The following is a 15,072-nucleotide window of genomic DNA, read 5'->3' on the forward strand; positions in this document are numbered from 1 at the left end:
TATTTCTCCAGAGGAAAAGCATGCTAAAATGTATTTTATTTATAAGGTGTTTTATTGTTTTATTGGCATTTCTTATAAGAAATTATTGTTTTCTTAGCCGTGTGTCTACCTACACACACATATAATAAAATAACTACTTCATATTAAGCACTTTTGACAGGCACTGCACTAAAAGGGTCTTTTATATAATTTTGTTAAATCCTCAAAACAAATTTATTAGGTGGAATTATTCTTTTTCTAATTTTATAGATAATGATAGGGACAGGAGGCAGAGAAATTCTAGGTAGAAAAGTGCAGGTCCCTGGTGAAGTCCCAACCTCAAGTTGAAAGGCTTGAGACCACAGCCCCAAGTGAAAACTTACATTCCTGTTTTCCTGCTCAAATGTTGCCTTTTCCAAAACCACCCATGGCCCAGTCCACCCCACCCATCCTGTGCTTATAAAACTCCAGAACTCAGTTGGCAGAGAGAAGCAGCAGCTGAACATTGGAGACTATGGCTGGATATTGGAGAGAAGCAGCTTGACTGCAGAGAAGAATCCAGACGGAGATGGCGGGACTTCAGTGGAAGATTACTTTCCTGCCCTGTCCCCTTTTTAGCTCCCCTTCCTGTTGAGAGTCACCTTCATCAGCAATAAAATCCCCCACATTTACCATCCTTCAATTCGTTCATGCAACCTAATGTCCCCTGACCACCAGACAAGAGCTCGGAAGCCATGAGTGTAGATGCAAAGGCTGTCACACTGACCCTTTGCCCTCGCTGTTGGAAGAAAGCTGCCTCATGTGAAAATACAGAGCGTCCACTGAGCTGTTAACACTTAAGCCGTCCATGGATGGCTGAGCAAAAAGAGCACTGTAACACTCCCTCTGGGGCTTCAAGGGTCATGAGCAGCCCCCTAGATGCTGTGGCAGGGCTGGCATGGAGTTGGCTCCTGCTGGCACCCAACAGCACATGTACCAGCCCCTGCATCCACTCACCTGTGTGCCCCCTCCCATGAGGGATGGAACACACAGGTCCGAGTGAGCAGAGCTAGCTCCTGCTGGTACCAGAGTGGCTGGCTCACTCCAGCCATCATGTACTCCAGTTCCCGCCTCGTTTGCTCCTGTGCTACTTCATGGGAGGAGTTGAGAGCTGTGGGCTGAGTAAATGGAGCACCCCTATAATGAGTCCCATAAAGGTGTCAGGGAAATATCCCGCTTCAATAAGAAAACCAAAGCTCAGAGAGGCTAAGTTTAGCCCATTGTCACACGGGCAAATACAATAGTAAGGGTTCCAAATGGAGTATATCTGATTCACACACCTTCAAAAGCAACTCTGTACTTCACTAAAAAACTGTTGACTGAATATCCAGCACAAACCCTATCTTAAAAGACACATTAGTAAACTGAACTTTGGTTTATAGACCAACTATAGCCTGTGGAGTGAAAAATCTTTATATTAGTACAGGATGAATGCTCTGATTCTGTCATTGATATGGTTGTAATACTATGTATTTCCTTATTTATTCTACTTATTGAAACTTTCCCTTTCCGTACATCTCCTTTCAGACTTTTGTTGAGTTGGAATGTACAGACCCTTAGTTATGAGCATGGACTATGGAGCAAGATTTCCTGACTTGAATCCCAATTTTGCTACATATTAGCTTTTGACTTTGGGCAAGTTGTTTCACCTTTCTGTGCCGCAATCTCTACGTCTATGTAAAAAGAGTAATTGCACCCCTTCATGGTGTTGTTTTGTGGTTAGTTTCTACATTTAAAGTGTGTAGAATATTGCCATAGCATAGGGAAAAATAAACAAATCTAAGCTACTGTTTCTTATCCAAAAATAACTAAATACTAGTTTTGACTGCATATGGCATATGTGAGAGAAGCAAAGGATGGACCATGAAAAGGGAGGAAAAGCCACAGAAAGTGAACAGAAAGCTTCAGCAGAAAAAACAATAATTCAATGGGACCGAAAGGCATAGATTCATTGTTGTAATAACTGTTTTTATTTCAAAGTATTACTGTCCTGCAGCAGTGACTCTCTACCAGGGGTCAAGCCTGGACTCTCAGTGACTAGCTGTGGCCAACTGGCAAATGTGACCAGGTGAAGAGCCACTGCAGACCCCAATTCACCACTTCCTTGCCAGCTGTTTTACTCAGCATTCTTGGGTCCTCCCAACAGAATTGTTTTTCAAGTACTTTAGGAATTACCGCTCTGCTTTTCTGAGGTTTTGGCTTAGCTTCCTAATTTCCTGCTTTATGAACTTGCATAATTTATCGAATGTCTTGAGGGGAAACCCAGCCATTTAGCTGAGTGTCCTTAATTTCCACATTTTGTCCACTCCAGTGAGTGGGGCCACCTAAAGCTCTGCTGTTTTCCATGTCCCTCTTGGTCTGCTTAGTGCCCAGAATCTCAGTCTCTAGCCGAGTTTAGAATTAAAAAGTGTCCCCTGGAAAAATTTGAGCCCTCAACTCACCTCTCTGAAATTGTACTCTGTCTCATCTTTCTTTCCACAGTAAGTACTGCTTTATTAACTTTTTTCAACTTTGATTTTAGGTCCATGGAGTACATGTGCATGTTTGTTACATAGGTATATTGCACCCAGGTAGTGAGCACAGGGGCTAATAGGTACCACATATACATATACTTTCCCCCTAGTTGTTCTCAGAGTGTTTGCCTAACTACTCTAACCAACCACTAGATTTTATTTTTTTAAAAAATCTTCAGATAGGTATTTTAGCTAAGTGCTTTGACTTTCTCTATGCCTCAGTTTCATATCCATTAAATAAAGCTAATCAGAATACTGTCTCATAAAAGTATTGTGAGAATTGGATGAGTCAATATATGTAAAATGCTTACAATGGTACTTGGTGACAGTAAGAGATGGGATAATAAGTGTTAGCTATTCTAATTGAAGACAACTTCAGAGCACAGGAAATCAGATTATTTGTGTAGATAATCTTTCATTTCATATACTAATTTGAAAAGGTTCTTGCTTGTAATAAATTAACTTATCCTAATAGTTCTTAATCCTATTAAACTCATTGTCCTCTTTTTAAAAGGCAATTTTAATGACTCATCTACTAACTTAAAGTCCCTAAATAACATAATCTACATTAAAAATAATTGTAGAAAAATGTTATAGTGGCTGATGTAAAATATAAATATAAAAGAAAAATAATTTATCATAAATTAATATAAATTTTGATATAAACATAATCAGGCATGAATACACTAGAAGACAAAATGTAGTCTGATGTTTTTATTTGCTTATAACAAGTAAATTTAAATTTAAAAAAGGTCATAACCTTTTACATTCAAGAATACAGAAAAAGAAAAAGTGCAACGGCATAGCATATTGAAATAAAATTAGTGTTATAATGAGTAATGACACACTACTTGGAGAAGAAAGCAGAATATAACACCAATTGAAGTAGAATTTACACTCCAAAATACATTACTTGAAGTGAAGAAAAAAATGAGGTACTGTATTCATGCAAATATGTCACACTGTATTTGTATGTGTAGTATCATTTAAAATTGCATTATGTTATGATATGATTGCAGTAAAATATATCACAGAGAGCCCAAGTAAAAGCTCTGGTGTCTGAATGTCTGGACACTTCAAAGTCATTGTAGGACATGAAAATAGTTTTCATTGTTCAATGAGAGGATATTCAAAATACTTACCATTTTATCCAATCAGGATTGAGAGCACTGTTATTGCTGGAACTGGATACAAGAGACTTCTGTGAGGCCAGATAATAGCATTAAGTAGCCAGATGGTTACATGCTGGCAGGCCCCAGGCACCTGGCAGAGGCCTGCACTTAGCAGAACAGCTTTTATTTGTCTACCTATAAGAGACCATTTCAATATTTTAACAACCAATACACCTGCACCAAAGTGACCCACCTAAATGGTAGCCCTCATAGTATGAAACTGTCCTGAACACCATAGGCACATAGGGTCTTTGGCCGCAGTCCATATTAGTAGCGCCTTTCCATTATGGTGACCGAACAAACATTACTCAGAATTGAAAAAAAAAAAAAAAAAAAAAAAAAAAACCTGGTGGGGGAAGGGGCTGAAGCATATCACATTATTTCAGTAGTTAGAGTAAAGCAAATACTGTATCATATCTATTATTAACTTTAGTAAGTCTCTATTTGCTACCTGAAAAGCAATATAAAAAGTTGGTAGAGAAATTACTATCCCTTTCATATAAAATCTGTTGCTGGTGAGAAAATTATTTATGAGAGAGGGGCTTTCATTTTTCTTTTCATAAGAAGTATTCATGTGTTCACATTGTGCATATTTTGACATGTGTAATCTAGTGAATGCAACCTCAGCAAATGAAGCAAACTGATTATTAACTCAAACTCTCTTCTTATGTTATTTGAAGAAAAAATGGTGAAATTGGATATTATCTTGTTTTTGATATTTGAAACACTGTGGCCATCAGTTACTTCTTTATAGAGCAATTTAGAGACTAGAAAATACTTGTTAGTGTGTCATTTGAATACTGGGGTCCACAGTTAAAATAATCAAATAATATGAAATATATCCAAATGCAACTTTATTAGCAATTTACATGTAAGAAGGTATGTTATTTCTGATTTATTTCTATATTAACAATTTTTTTTGAGACAGAGTCTCACTCTGTTGCCTAGGCTGGAGTGCAGTGGTGCAATCCTGGCTCAGCACAACCTCTGCCTCCTGGGTTCAAGCAATTCTCCTGCCTCAGCCTCCCGAGTAGCTGAGGCCACAGGCATGTGCCACCACACCTGGCTTACTTTTGTATTTTTTGTAGAGACAGAGTTTTGCCATGTGGGCCAGGTTGATCTTGAACTCCTGACCTCAAGTGATCTACCCTCCTTGGTCTCCCAAAGTGCTGGGATTACAGGCATGAGCCACTGAACAATTTTAAAATGTAAATCGTTTTACTTATTTTGACCTTGTGCAGAAGAAGGTTTTTCCTTTTTCTTATCTTTAAATTATTCACCTGACCTGTAAAATGTATGCATTTAAGATAATTCTGAGAAATATATATTACTTTTTTTATCTTTATATAGACATGTCAACTTTGTTTTCAAGCAACAGGGAAGTTGTCTATAATATGTTCAATATCTTTACCATAAATATAACATTAACACATACTTTTTTGAAATAAAAATAGTGGCAAATTGTATAAATCAAATTAAAATTTGAAGTATTGAAATGAATAATTACCTTTGGTTATAAGTGACATTTTGAGGAATATTTACTTGTGCATGTATTGGGTTGTTATTAATTATTGTATTTTGACTTTATACTACTGGAATTTATATAATTTTGCATTTGGATTATGCAAAAAGCTGTTTAGTTTGTTGGAGATTTGGGGAAAATATTTTGATAAATTTACATAGAAAATAAATAATAAATTAATTCTCTCTTGTATTTTTAGAATAGTAAATTAAGTTCAGGGTAAAATTTCAAATAGCACAAAAAAGTTTTTCTCCTACTCTTGATCCCTAGCCCCTCAATGGCTCTACCTGAAGGGAACTATAATTTATAGGTTATTTTAAAAATATAATTCTAGAAAATTTCATGAATATTCAAGATATTTAAAAACACATTTAAAAACATTTTAATAGAAAATGCCTATCCAGTTTATATTTAAGCTAAGCTATTTGCTTTTTCTCTCTCTGAGTCCTGGAAATTTGATTAACCATTTTACCAATAGCATCTTTCTCCTTTGGAAATCATTAGATTATTACTCGTTCATTGGAATTTTGGTAACAATGGGGGAGACAGAGAAGTTGGGTCATAGAAGGTTAAGATTTGCTTAATTTCCAAGTTATGAATCGCCATGGACAGAATCAAAACAAGAGGATGTGAACAAAAAAATACAAAGGAGAAGCAAGTTACATACCCAAGTGTTTCTCTTTTTATTTATGGAGCCCTTCCAAAGAATAGTAGAATCTTTAGATGCTCAGTTAATATTGCTGAATGATGAATGAATGAATGAGTTTTTCTGAACTCAGAACGAGGCCACTAGAACATTCTGCTCTGTGTCAACATCTGGTTCAATACATCTGTAACTCAAACATACTCAAAAGTAAAATTTTTCTCTGTGGATGAAGGATAGGAAGTTGACAAGATTAAAGCCTTAACCAGGAAAATAGAAAGTCAGAGATTTGTAATGGTCATAAAAGGCTTGATATTTGGGTTAAAAGCTGCTATCAAAAAATATGTGAGATCCACAAAACACTATTACTGGGTCTACATTTTAACTTATGGAATTTTTCTAAAATTTATGACTGTCTTCAGGACAAGCATTTTCAGTGTTGATTCTCAATTTGTCATCTTTTGAGATAAAGATTTTACATTTAGTATCCAGCACTATAAGCTCAAATTTTTCCCTGTTGAAATTATATTTGCAGGTAAATTTATTGTACTTGACAAAGGCCAGATTTATAGCTCTGTACCTGAATCACTTGGTTGTAACAGTAACTCCCACTCTTTGTTGATAGCATGGAATTATTTTCCAAAAGTGCCCTGTACAATACTACTATTTCCTCCAAAATCTGCCAGCAAGTGGTTTTCTGTACCTATCTCTCTCATGTATATGTCTACATGAGATAAAATGTCAGATCATTCAGTTGATCATTTCATTTGTTCAGTTATGCTAAACAAAATCCACTTTAAAAAATTTCGCTAAGCTTTTTAGAATATTAGAGGGAGAGCAGGCTAGTTTCTTGTACTCTCTAACCCTAACCTAATTAGACCTGTAGGTGTTTGTCACTAAAGTGTAAATACAGAAAAGGGGTAGATTTTCTCTTTTTCATTTGATTCTCATTTGAGATTACTCAAGATAACCATTTCCTGTTTGGAAGCTGTAAGTTCTAACCCAACCTCTGTCACATATTAGCAAATAATTAGTATCTGTGTTTCAGTTTCTCTATCTGTAAAATTGGCATAATAACATCCACTCCAGATATATTTTGTAACTATTGAATGAGATAATCAAATATGAAAATCCTAGGAAAAGATCTGGTACAAAATAAGGACTTAAACAATAATGACAGTGATGATGATGATGATGATGATGACTGACATTATGAAGAAGAATCAATATTATTTAACCTGTAAGCTAAGGTCCAATTTATTGGTTCCCGTTTTGTTTGGAAGTATTTTTAATTTAATCCTTCCTGACAACTGAGGATAATAATAATCGTTTATTAAGTAGTGTGTGCAAGAATTCTGGACCATCTAAATGTTTGGTCAAGTGCTTACCATTTAGTTCTTGATGATCACACAATAGTTTCTGGTAGTCCAAGGGTGGAAAAACTTTAGGGAGTGTCACGTGAGCAGGAATCATAAAATTTCCATCAATTTTTTTTTTTAAGATGGGGTCTCAGTATGTTACCCAGGCTGGCCTCAAAATCCTGGGCTCAAACATTCCTCCCACTTCAGCCTCTTGAGTAGCCAAAATGATGGGAGCATGCCACTGCTCCTGGTTCACTATTTTTAATAATAGGGCCAGGCATAGTGGTTCATGCCTGTAATCCTTGCACTTTGGGAGGCCGGGATAGGAGGATTGCTTGAGCCCAGGAGTTCGAGGCTTCAGGCTGCAGTGAGCTATGATAGCTCCACTGGGCTTCAACTTGGATGACGGAGCAAGATTCTATCTCAAAAAATAATAATAATAATAAATAGGTGTTTTAATACTATGTATCAATTAAATGCCTACCCTCTTTGTCATAATCATGATAGCAAGATTAAGATTGATAACTTGGGGGCTGAAATAAGCAAAGAAAATATCCAACCAATGATACTTAAATGTAGTAAACATTATTTAATCACTTTTGTCAAACGGTGCAGAAAGGAATACTCTTTCTGTGTGTTATGGACTGAATATTTGTGCGCTCCTGTCCTCCCCATAAATTCATGCATTGAAGCCCTCACTACCAATGTGATGGTATTTAGAGATAGGGACTTGGGAGGTAATTGGGTTTAGATGAGGTTTTCAGGGTGAACTGGAGTATTTATAGAAAAGGGAAGAGAGGCCAGAGGTTGCTCTCTCTCTCTCTCTCCACCATACGAAGGCACAGTGAGAACAGGGATGTCTGTAAGCTAGGAAGAGAGCCCTCACCAGAAACCAAATTGGCCTGTACCTTAATCTTGGACTTTCTGGCCTCCAGAACCCTGAGAGATAAACATCTGTGGTTTAAGTCATCCAGTCTGTGGTGTTTTGTTATGGCAGTCTCAGCAGACTAAGACTATCTTTTGAATGAAATAATCTTTCTGTCCATTTGTGTTTGTGTCAGATTCTTTGAAATTTTTCAGGAGGTCAGTTTTCTCACTCTTATCTGGCTGTTTAATGCAAGGCCCATACTGGCCTGAATGTGAGCAGAGATCTTAAACTCACTGCCTGAATGAAGGTACACCTGAATGAAGGTACACCTGAATGAAGGTACACCTGAAAGCCGTGCCTTGCTTCCTCAGCTATTCTAACATCTATCCGTTAGAAAGCCACTACAAAGAATGAATCCTTCTCACCTCATTCTGGACTTGCTCTCAAACAATAGGGTTTGGAGTGATGGCATCAGCCCATTTTGAAGTTTCTCATAAGAAATTGCTTTTTAAAGCTCATTGCTGCACTTGTAGCATTATATAAATGTGATAATAATAATTAACATATTTATCTATTCATTCATTTTTAAAATTTCTAATCTTTGAAGAATTTTTAGGAGCCAGACCCTGGGACTGACATCGAACAATGGAAATTCTTCTCCAATATCAGTTTGGCAATATTAACGTTGTCCTGAGGAATCAGTATGTGCTTTTATATTTTGTAATTGATTGGTCTCCTTCTCTGTGTTGGCTGCCAGAAGCTTATACTTAAGTCTGAGGCTCATGTCTGAACAGGTGTTTTATTCTAAGGTCATTTTGGTTCTGTCTCTTTCCAAACTTTATTTTCCCTTTGTCCTAATTTTAAATGCTTTTCATTCTTCTTGCTAATCTATATATTTATGTGTATCGCCTTGAATTTATCTACAGCAAAAGGCAGAAAATAAATATAAATATCAAATATAAATTATATGTAAATAAAAATGAAGAAAATGAATGCTAAGGTAGGAATTAACATTGTATAGATTCAGCTGATAGTTGAATACCTTAACTGGTATTTACCATTAAATAAAATCTTTGTTCTTTCATCATCTTCTATTATTAATACTCAATTGAATGTAGTGAACAAATATTTGCCAAAAAATGAATGCCATGCAAAAATGATAACCTGTTTAATAAATCAGAGCTGAAGTGAAGTTATCATACAAAATATAGAATAAATCAAGATATACAAAATGCCAATATCATAATATAGATAAAATACAGAAAACTAAGGGATGCAATGTATGACAGATATTCTGTAAACATATTAATCATGTGCAAAAAGTAAAAAAAAAGTGTTGGTCTTTATTTAAAGTATGACTATGCTTACTTAAAAATAAAAAATTAGTGCTTTCTTTGAATCTTTACAGAAACAGTCAATTTTTATCTGAAAACTATGGGGAGTGATACAGAATTTATGAGAGCAAAATGAAAAATGCAAGTAAAGGAAGAATATATAAAGATTGTTTAATTAAGCTGCTAAAATCCAAAGGAGTGTCTAGCATAATTTTAGTCTTTAGCTTCTTTGAGAGCTCTTGGGGTTAAAATAAATACTTTTTTTAAAAAAGAAAAGTAAAGAGACACCACCCTTAAAATTACAGCTATAAAATAATATTCAAAAAAAGAGCTAAAATCCTATTTTTAAACACCTGGACTGGAATGATATACTGGGAAACACATGGGGCTTTATGAAGAACAAATTCTGTCACAGTGGTAGCAGATATCTTTCTATTGACAGAATAATGGGATAGTAAATCAGGGAGAAGCATTAGATGTAATTTATCTTGACTTCAGAAAGAATTTGATTCAGTCTTGTACCAAGTATTAATCAAGAAATGGGAAAAAGCGTGCTGAAGGCCTCATTGCTGTTAAGTGGATCCTCATCTGGTCAATTTAGTCAATCAGAGGCACTCAGAATATTGCTATTAATAGCTCAATATGTCTGGAGCTATAGAATACATAGAATCATATGCAATTAATGCCAAAATATAAATATGGCATTAATAAAACAGAAAGTAAATGGGAACCAACACCTGCCCTACCAATACTAAATACCACCATTGACATAAATACAAATGGATATTTTACTTTGGTCCTATATTTTATTTCAAAAAGTCTTTACATTATAAAATTGGAAGATAGAACAATTCATTGAGCCTATTGGATAACAATGAGTGGATGTTGATAATTACTGTGTTGAAAAGAGGTGATATAATATTTTAGCATGGTAGAAGTGATAGACAACAAAAGAAGAAACTAGTTTTTATATATTTGTGTATTTGACAAACAATACCAGTAGCAATCTTTTTTTTTTTTGAGATGGAGTCTCACTCTATTAAGCGCCAGGCTGGAGTGCATTGGTGTTATCTCCGGCTCGCACCAGCCTCTGCCTCCCTGAGTTCAAGCAATTCCCCTGCCTCAGCCTCCCAAATAGCTGGGACTACAGGTGCGTGCCACCATGCCCAGCTAATTTTTTGTGTTTTTGTAGAGATAGGGTTTCACCATGTTGAACAGGAAGGTCTCGATCTCTTGACCTCATGATCCACCTGCCTTGGCCTCCCAAAGTGCTGGGATTACAGGCATGAGCCACCGTGCCCAGCCACTAGTAGCAATCTTATCTGGCATTTATTGAAAGCTTAATATGTGTCAGGAATTTTGTATGCACACTATCTCTCTGAATGCAGACGACAAGTCTTTGCAGTACATGTTATTAGAAAGTATTTCTTAATCTCAGACATCCAGATGAACGCAAAAATAGAGGATCCAGGACTTGAAGATTTGTATAGAAGTTAAAGAATCAGCTGGTTCCATTTTTCTTGAGATGAAGGCACTACTATGAAATCCTTGTCATAAACAGATTTTTGAGAACATGAAAAGATACAGGATAGGACACTAGGAAGAGAACCCATTGAGAAAAATGTAATAAAGGTGTTCTGTTTTCTTTTTCTTACGATAGAGAAAGATCACCAACTGAATGAAATGGAGAGCAAAAGGAAAGAAAGATATGCCATTTAAAGTGTTGTTAGATTTTGTGAACCAACTTGGGTGATGACCTTGAACAGTTCCACTTTAGTGGGTAGGAGCAGAAGATATTGTACAGGGGTTGAAGGTGTGTGTGCATAGAATATTGGGGTAAGGGACACAAACCATGTCAGAAATTTGACTGCAAAAAGAATAGAAAAAGGTAATAAAAAGGGTCAAAGAACAAAATAAAGATTGTTTTAAGGGTTTTGAAAAAAAAAAAAGAACAGGAGGGGAAGGCTTGTACAATAAAGCAGAAATGAAAAATGTTTAGTACTAGGAATGAAAGTGAATTTTGGTGTATGACACTCTTAGAGGAAGAAAAAAATGAATGCAAGAGGCAGGCAAGCTTTCCCTCAATGTGATGACACAGACTGGACAAATGCATAGTGAAGGACATTGACATGAAGGGAGAGGTAACTTAGGATAAAAATGGAATGGGTACGGGTTTAATAAGAACTTAGCTGCTATAGTAAGTAAGCCAAATAGTGATGAAGATTGTAGAGTGAGGCTGACTGTATTAGTCTGTTTTCATGCAGCTAATAAAGACATATCTGAGACTGGGTAATTTATAAATAAAAGAGGTTTAACTAACTCACAGTTCCACATGGCTAGGGAGGCCTCACAATCATAGTGGAAAGTGAAGGGGAAGCAAGACTTGTCTCGCATGGCAGCAGGCAAGAGAGCATGTGCAGGGGAACTCCCCTTTATAAAACCATCAGATCTCATGAAACTTACTCACTATTATGAGAACAGCATGGTAAAAACCTTCCCCCATGTTTGAATTACCTCCCAATCAGCCCTTCCCATGACACTTGGGGATTATTACAATTCAAAGTGAGATTTGGGTGGGGACACAGAGCCAAACCATATCATTCTGCCCTGGTCCTTCCAAGATCTCATGTCATTATATTTCAAAACCAATAGTGCCTTTCCAGCAGTCCCTCAAAGTCTTAACTCATTCCAGCATTAACTTAACCCAGATGAGTCCAAAGACTCATCTGAGACAAGACAAGTCACTTCTGCCTATGAACCTGTAAAATTAAAAGAAAGTTAGTTACTTCCTAGACACAATGAGGGTACTGGCATTAGGTAAATATACACATTCCAAATGGGAGACATTGGCCAAAATGAAGGAGCTACAGGCCCCATGCAAGTCTGAAATCCAGCAGGGCAGTCAAAACTTAAAGCTTCTAAAACGATCTCTTTTGACTCCATGTCTCAAACCCAGATCATGTTGATGCAAAAGGTGGGTTCCCATGGTCTTGGGCAGCTCCACCCTTGTGGCTTTGCAGGGTACAACCTCCCCTACTGACTGCTTTCAAGGCCTGGCATTGAGTGTCTGTGGGTTTTCTAGGTGCATGGAGCAAGCTGTTGGTAGATCTACCATTCTGAGGTCTGGAGGACAGTAGTCTTCTTCTTACAATTCCACTAGGCAGTGCCCCAGTGGGGACTCTTTGTCAGGGATCCAACCCCACATTTCCCTTCCACACTGCCCTAGCAGGGGTCCTCCATGAGGGCTCTGCCCCGCTGCAAACTTTTGCCTGGACATCCAGGTTTTTCCATACATTCTCTGAAATCTAGGTGGAGTTTCCCAAACCTCAATTCTTAACTTTTGTGTGCCCACAGACTTGACACCATTTGTAAGTTGCCAAGGATTGGGGCTTGCACCCTCCAAATCCATGGCCCAAGCAGTACCTTGGTCTCTTTTAACCATGGCTGGAGCAGCTGGGATGCATGGCACCAAGTCCCTAGGCTTCACACAGCAAGGGGGCCGTGCACCTGGTCCAAGAAAACAATTTTTTCCTCCTAGACCTCTGGGTCTGTAATGGGAGGGGCTGCTGCAAAGGTCTCTGACATGCCCTGAAGACATTTTATCCATTTTCTTGGGGATTGACACTTGGCTTCTCATTACTTATGCAATTTCTGCAGCTGACTTGAAGTTTCCTCAGAAAATGGGTTTTTCTTTTCTACTTCATTGTAAGGCTGCAAATTTTCTGAACTTTTATGCTTTGCTTAGCTTTTAAACGTAAGTTCCACTTCCAAACCCTTTTTTGAATATGTAAAGCTGAATGCTTTTAACATCACCCAAGTCACCTCTCAAAAACTTTGCTCCTTAGAAATTTATTCTGCCAGATACCCTAAACCATCTCTCTCAAGTTCAAAGCCCCACAGACATCTAGGGCAGGGGCAAAATGTTGCCAGCCTCTTTACTAAAACATAGTAAGAGTCAACTTTATTCCAGTTGCCAACAAGTTGCTCATCTCCATCTGAGATATGCAGAATTTGTTTAAAGTCATCCAACAAATCTCTGGGAAGTTCCAAACATTCCCACATCTTCCTGTCTTCTTCTGAGCCCTCTAAACTGTTCCAACCTCTGGCTGTTACCTCGTTCCAAAGTCAATTCCACATTTTTGGGTATCTTTACAGCAGCACCCCACTCTACCAGTACCAATTTACTTTATTAGTCTGTTCTCATGCTGCTAATTGGGAAATTTATAAAGAAAGGAGGTTTAGTGGACTCACAGTTCCACATGACTGGGGAGGCCTCACAATCATGGTGGAAGGTGAAGCGGAAGCAAGACATGTCTTATATGGCAGCAGGCAAGAGAGCATGTGTAGGGTAACTCCCCTTCATAAAACCGTCAGATCTTGTGAGGCTTATTCACTGTCACAAGAACAGCATGGCAAAAACCTGCCCCATGATTCATTTACCTCCCAGCAGGTCCCTTCTGCAACACATGAGATTTATTACAATATAAGTTGAGATTTGGATGGGAACACATAGCCAAACCATATCACTGACAAATTGTATTTTAGCACACATGTGTGGTTTAATTAGTGCTGCTATCTCCAGGTCTTCATAGCATTATAAGTCATGGCAAATGAGGGGAAAAGACAAAGTCATTTTGTAAAATAGAATACACAGGATATTTTGAAAGAGTAAAATTTTTGGTTACTAATACTTCTATTTTTAAAAGAATTTCGTATTTGCTTTATAGAATAATTTTCTTCTTTCTAAAGCACATGCCTCAGAAGTTCATTTAGTAAGGTTTTCTAGGGCACAAAAGGCAGACAACTGTAGACTATTTTTTGTCTTAGTACTCTGAAGATATTTTTACATTTGCTATTGTTTCTTAGAAAGTTATTCGTTATTATTTTTTAAGTTATGGTATTTTCTCCTTGGCAACTTTTTTCTACTGTTATACCTATTGTGTATATGGTAGCAAAAATGCCTAATTAATGAGAAGTATCTTAAAATATCTATCTCAGTTAATCATTGTTTTATTCTCCAAAACTACATATCATACAAATGAAAATTGTTTATCTAGAAAGAAAAGCAACTTCTTTACTTTAAAATTTTGGTGCTAAAATATTATTTTGCTTCATGTGAAAATACCTGACTGGCTAGAATGTTATTTGACTAAGTAGTCACTTGATTCAATAGAAATTATTGGTCAAAAACACTGTATTTTAGAATTTTTATTATACAAATATCTGATACTCTATGTAAAAAAATGAATATTGTGCCTCTGTTTTGAATATAAACGGGAACTTTTATGATTATTATTTGTTTATTATTTTATAATATTTTCCATAGCATCTAATGAGAGAGAGAGAGAGAGAGAGAGAGAAAGAGAGAGAGAGAGAAAGAGAGAGAGAGAGAGAATGGGATCAGTATTTTATTGGTAAAACTTGAGTAGATGAAAAAACTATGTGAATGTATGTATAGAACCTTTTTCTTTTGTGCTGTAAATGTGTATTATCTGTTTCTAGGATTCCTTATTAAAATCTTTGCACAATGTTGCTCTATATTTTCATGTACTTAAGATAGTCTTTCCACCCCTCACAGCATGATTTCTAATAAAAAGCTTGGAATCATGAACTCTATACTGGTTTGACCCAGAAAGCTTTG

Source organism: Papio anubis, chromosome 3 (assembly GCF_008728515.1).
Source record: "Papio anubis isolate 15944 chromosome 3, Panubis1.0, whole genome shotgun sequence".
Classification (NCBI taxonomy): domain Eukaryota; kingdom Metazoa; phylum Chordata; class Mammalia; order Primates; family Cercopithecidae; genus Papio; species Papio anubis.